Raw genomic sequence first — 6901 nt, 5'->3', positions numbered from 1 at the left:
ATATTTGAATCACTAAGGAGTGCTTCAAAACACTGGGACTTCAGTACAACATGGTTCTGTGGTATAAAAATGTCACTCTCAAACCAATGATAATCTACATTTAATCTCCTGAAAGTATATTCCTTTTCAAATAAACTTTTTAAAATCACTTTCGCCAAAATAACATTTGACAATTTGATGATACTTAGTGACAATACAAGTTTTTCAAGTGTAGGGAGCAAGTTACAATAGAGTTGAATTATTTCACAGCACTAATGCCAAACATGTTCAACCATTCATTAAAGTGTAGAAATAGTACCACCCACAATTTGTGTTTTTCAGTATGGGCCTTTCAGAAATGTGTTTAATATGTCAGCCTCCTAAATTTCAAACCCAAATGTTAGCTAATAAATTTCATCATTTAATAAGGTACATTTTAAACAATCACAAATAGTTGCCTTATCATATGTTATTTTATGTTTTCCCTCTGTCTAACATAGTAAGAAATATGACTTTAAGTCTTCAATATGGGTACTAATCAGAGATATGACAAACATAATATCTGTCTTCTATTTCTATCATATTCCTATTTAGGAATAAATTTTAATTTTCTTTTTTTTCCAAAACTTATAGGTAGTATAAAATATTATTCCATGTAAAATAAAAGAATCACACCATTGTACAAAGCCATTTATAAAAATGCAGTTAGTAATACATTCTAAGCCATTTTTTAACTTTCTTTTTGACTAAATAATCTTTCAAACGGTTAAGAAAAAGTCATGTTTAGGTGCTTCCCGTCTCCAGTCTTGCAAATTGTTGCTGCAGATGAATGAATTATGGAAATATAAGCTGACATCATTTCAAGAATATGCAGGATTGAAACTCCAGGGAATGTATATAAACCTTTCAAAGTATTAATAGACAGTTTAACAGAATGACTATCAGGAAGTTGAAACCAAAGAGGAATTATAGTAAAGACATAGAATGAATGAAAAATGAACAAGGAGCAAATACAGCTAGAATACTGAATGTACACATATGATGAAGGAAGTGGTAAATTGGAAATAAATCTTGGAGAAAGCGTTGGCTGAGAACGATAGAAGGAGTGACTCTGATCTAGGAGCATTGGACAATTAGATGGATATATTTAATTGTAACACAATTGCACAAACTTTTAAAATTCAGTTAAAAAACACAACTAGAAACAAAAACACACAAAAATCACAACCAAACAGAAATCTCTAGAGAGTATGAATATGACCACTCAAAATTTTAATCAGTTAATGAAGGGCAGTCTTGGGAAAAGCAAACAAACTGTTCAAAGAGGGAAGTTTGGGATAGGGGAGAAATTTGAACAGAATTAAATAGATTGTCTAAGGTTATAAATCACCTATATCTGCTGTATACAGTATCTTACTTCTACGAGTTTTCTGTCTGAACTGGATAATCCAGTCCTGAGACACACTTGGTAGCTTGTGAGTTAGAATGGAAGAAACAAGATCAAGAACCCATTACTCCACTGGAGAGAAAACAATCCTCTATATTTTCTCTAATCTCTCTTCACTACTCTTTCTTCATACTTTTAAGTCAATTGATTTTGAATTATATTTTTTCTTCTTTCTTCTGTCAAAGTAATTGGTCAAAGTAATTTCATTAAATATTATTTGCCATTTTCTTCTTTCATGCTGTTTAATTGGACAAGTGAGTGCATAAAACTTCCCTCTTGTATTTGGTTGCCATGAAAGAACATCTATGTTAATAAGGAGAAATCTAATGTAAAACTTTGTCTCCAGAAAACAGTCCAAGAGGCTGTGATCACAAATATTTGGCTATATATTTTTTTCTTTTACCTTGAAAGACTTCTTGTGTCTAAAGTGACCACAAAAATAAGTACTCCATCACTTGTTGGTTCAATCAGAATTGTCTAACCTCAAAGATATATTTTGCTAAGAATATGCTTAGAGAAAACCAAAAAATACTGCATTTTTTATTTTCTCTCTTAAGATTCTCCTTAGATACCATATCAGGAACAGTGAAGTTATTCTATGCAAAATTATTTTAATAGATTATTTTTCTCTTGGTCTTGCATTTGTTCACCAAGATGTATGGAGGAGAATAGAGTTAAATCACCCATACCTTGGAAGAAAGTGTCTGTTACAAAAGGAAAATGCTTCTATGTCATACTTCTATGTCCTACTCTTAGCTCTTGTCAGAGTTCCAATTAATCACAGCTTCTTGGCTTCCAGTCTAGCGAAGCTGAAGGACCAACGGGCTCCACCACTGCTACATCTTCATTATTTCTCTTTTAAAACTCTTCAAGTTGCCTCATTTGGATGTGGAATGTATTTTCATGTCTTCATTCAATCAGTTCTGCATTGTAGTGAGCCAAATGGGCTCTGTAAAATCACTTTAGGGAGTAAAAATACTAACACAATTTACATCAAAAAGTTTTGACCTCCCTTGACTGCTGAAGTCAATACGCTTAGCTAAGGCTTCTAAGAAAACTTTTATTATTAATTTTTCCATTTGCTCAATTATTTTCTGAACTTTTTGGCATATGTAATAAAAGAAGTCTTCACTACCTCATATTAATAAGAATATTATTTTTTGTGAGCCACTTAGAAATGTGAAATCATTGGTTTGAAGTATCCAATCAAATTTTTTTCTGTTTCACTGCTTCACGTCCAAAGACATTGTGGAAAGTGTTACAAACAGAAATGTGTAATCCCAACACCTTCTTTCATTGTGGAGGGCACTTTCTCCCTAAATATTTTGACTCAAATTATCTTTTTCAGAGAATTACTGTTTGGTAATTAAAGGTAAATTCACAAATTTTGATGCCTTATTTTTTTTAAGAACTTTTAATTTAAATTCCAATACAACCTTCTTTCAAACAGTGAGAATATAGTTCCTGGGTAAGGACAATTCCAAGGGAACCTACAGGATTTACAGCAAGGTTTCTGAGGTTTGTTTGTTTAGTTTGAAAAAGAGCCATCGTCATCCACATTGCTCCCTCTCTACTAAGTCTCCTTGGATTTCTTTGCATGAAAGCCTATTCTTCCAGGCAATTTTAAATTTTCTTAATAGGCTAAGTTATTAAAAATTTTGAAATATTAAATTTTACCTGCCATAAATTTAAAACTGTTGAAAATCCTTTATCAGAACCACAAATTCACCAATCGTAATTCCACCTTTATCATCAAAATGTTAACATGCTGTTTTCATGATATAGTATCCATGCAGCTATTATTTTCCAGTGGCTTTGTTATGCATATATGTAACCATATTAGCTGATGCTAAGCAAAATGAATTCCAAGATATGGAACCAGATTTTTTTTTCACTTGTGGTTGTTATTTTTTATGAACTATGTGATTTCTGTTTTCTTTGGGGTTTTCCCCTATGGTTTATCCCTGCTGTATGGTGAGACAATGGTGAGCATAATGGTGAGACAAAGGACAAAAAGCAAACCAATGCAATAGCAATACTCACAAGACAATATGTTGGAAATGTACTTTACAACTTGTGAGGGGTGAAGGGGTGAAGAAAAACTGTGAGAAAAATGAGGGAGGGGTAACAAGTTTGAAATGTTTTTTATTCACTACCTTACAATTACTGTAAAGTCACTGTACATCAATTTGATAATAAAATTGAAAAAATAAGCTGCGTAAAATGTAATTTTACTGTATTGGTACAGTAAATATAATTCTTTATGTAGTAACATTTTAAAAATCAATACTATTTGGCTTCTAATTTGAATTAATTACCCCTTATTTATCAGAGGTTCATCAACTTGAATGTTATCCAACTAGACACTATTTTCACAATATACTTGCCAAATTTTTCAAAAAATAATAAATTTAGTACTTTCTCATTCTAAAACAGAAAACAGGGTCTGGGAAGATGGCTCAGTGGGAGAGTGCTTGCCTTGCATGCCTGAGGCCCTGGGTTTGATTTCTCAGCACCACATAAGCAAAAAGAAAAAAGCCGGAAGTGGTACTGTGGCTCAAGTGCTAGAGCGCTAGCCTTGAGTTGAAGAGCTGAGGGACAGCGCCCAGGCCCAGAGTTCAGGCCCCACGACCAGACCCAGTTTAATACTATGGAAACCCATCATTTTAAAAGTAAGTAAGTTTTTAAGAGGACAGAATATATGTGTTCTTCAAAATTCCTATGACTAACAACTACTCATTTTTAAATTCTCAACATTCCTAAGAGATTTAAAACAGTACCTGTTTGCATGTTATGCAATTCTGCAATAGATGCAGTTTCCAATGGGGTGTTACAGATTGAGAAGTAAACAGAAAAATAGCCACATTCTTGTAGAGGATAAAACTGTGAAGCATGTGTAATAATTAATTCTTCAAGAGTAAGCAATTGTTTATAAGAGTAAGCTATTATGTCTATGACCATCAATCCCAAGATTTATGCCATAAAGTCATCCTAGCCCAACAGTTTCCAACTTGTAAGGGACACCTGAAAATTCCTTAATTCACATCATGAATACCTTATCTCTATTTTGAAAAATTACTACACCTCTTCTAATGTGACACCCTCTTTGTTCTGAAAAGAACACCACAATAAACTGAGCTGCATCATTTTTCCTCCACTGGAATTCTTGAGATCAGAACACTTGTAAATATTATTTATATTTAGACTTTTTTAACTATCATAGATATTCAGTATGCTAAGATTCAAAGCCTTCCCAGACAGGAAGATTTCTTAGAATCTTATCTCCAAAAAACTTCTGTGCAAAAGCCAGACTCAAGTGGCACTGAGGTTGAAGTGGTAGGGCTTGAGCCTTGAGCATAAACAGGATCAGAGACCTTGTCCATGCCAAGAGTTCAAGTTCTAGGATGAACCAATAAAAAAAAACAAAATTGAAAAAAAAACCAAACCTAGCATTTTTCTCCATGTATACAGAGGCGCGTAAATAAGGAAATGGCTTCCTGTGGTACATATAGGTAGAAGAAAGAAGATGTCACACAATTACTCTCTTCATACCATATTAAACCAAACCTTTAAAAATTGGTTTTTCTAAATGTATAAATTAATGTCATCCATTTTGGCAACTCTGTCTAGATTATTCATATTAACATGGTATACATGAATTCTGCAAATTATCTATTAACTATGTTCTAATTATAACTGTTATGAAAGAATATCTAGGCAAATAGAATGCCAGAATTATTTGTGAATTTTTCAATTAATCCCTGTACTTTAAAAGAATTTTGTAGTATCCTATAGAATATGAAATTACAAACAAATCCAAAAAATATATTTTAAATCTAAATTCTAATTTAACAAGGTCTACAAAGTCCTATATTAGACGAACTTTGCTATTTCTCCAGACTTAAGCTTTTGTAATCCTTCGACATTTATTTGGAATCCAACAGAATGAGGGATGGGAATCATGAGCTGTTTTGCATCTACGAATGCTCTGTAATGATAAAAGCATTTAAAACACAAGTGAGGATATGTATGGGGTGCATTCAATAGGAAACTTGACTTCTCAAAACATAATGACAAAATTAGGCCAAACTTCCAACTGTGTATTCCTTTCTTGTTGTTTGGTTTGTTTTACTGAGACAAAATTATTCTACCTGGTCCAGGGAAGGTATCGTTATGTAATTCCACTCTCTTATCTCTTGTCTGAGTGCTAGAATTCCAGGCTTGTATCACATTGCCCTGCCATAGTTTGTTTATTTAATCTAGAAACAGACTAGAAATTCTGAACTTCTCTTATGATTTTATCCACTAGACTGACTGCTCAGACTGTTTATGTACTATTTTCAAAGATGTTTTAACATTTGACACAGGATATGAACATTTTCAGATGCACCTGCAGGCTTCCCTGATTCATTCCACTATGTATCCTATCCCGTTAAGAATGATTGCTTGACTCTCTTACTATCTCTGTTCCCTACCTATGTAATATTCTCAACTTCTGGGGGAAAGTTCACTTGAGGACTTTCTAATATTAAAAATTATCACTTGATTCTAGTCTTACTCAGGACCTATTTTCTATTGTTTTCTAACTTTACTACATATTCTGAGAGTTGTTTCATTTGTGTATTTTTGTGTGCACCTATAAGTGCCTCTATGTGTTTGTGTATGTTTGTATGTGTGTATGTATGCCAAAACTTAAAGCTGTAATTCAGCAATCTTGCTCGTGACTGCTATCCCAGCTTTTACTGTTTAATTATAGGTAGTGTCTCAAAGCCTATACTGTCCAAGCTGGATGCAAATTGAACTTCCGAGACTCCTTTACATTCTTAGGTTTTATTTTTCCAGGAGCATCAACTTTTAAACTTCAAACACTTTTGTGAGTGTAAAGTCTAACTGTAGCCCAGATTTTTAACTCAAGAATTCATATAAAGATAGATGAACATATACATTACATATCCTGAGTGTACACTGTTAGAAATGTGATCATAAACCAAGTTGTTGTGAGATCTGAGGATTGGGTTTTAAAGTCAGCACGAGTAGGAAAGTCCTGGAGATTCTTTTCTCCAATAATTACCAGAAAACTGGAAGTGACACTGTACCTCAAGTGGAAGAGCACTAGCCTTGAGCTGCATTTCAGATGACAGCGCCCTGTCCCATATTTCAAGTGCCATGAAAAACAACAGCAATAAAAAGGAATATAAGAAAAGGAAAGAAAAAGAAATGTGATCTTAGCCACCAGGTTCATTGCTAGTATAATTCCTGTTCCCTCAAGATAGACTCTTTTTTCCAGTTAAGTCTATTCTCCCATATATGACTTGCATTGGAAACAGAATCATTCTTCCATTCTCCTTTTGGCACATTTACATGATTAGCAAGCGTGATTTAGAAAGGGAGTGCCTCATGCTTCATGTTCCACTTAGGGGTAATGCTTTCTCTATATCACTCCCATAAATCTACATAAGGGACTTGGCTTTATTG

Source organism: Dipodomys merriami, unplaced genomic scaffold (assembly GCF_024711535.1).
Source record: "Dipodomys merriami isolate MVZ:Mamm:240054 unplaced genomic scaffold, mDipMer1.0.p SCAF_503, whole genome shotgun sequence".
NCBI classification, from domain to species: domain Eukaryota; kingdom Metazoa; phylum Chordata; class Mammalia; order Rodentia; family Heteromyidae; genus Dipodomys; species Dipodomys merriami.
This window is presented reverse-complemented; position numbering follows the sequence as displayed.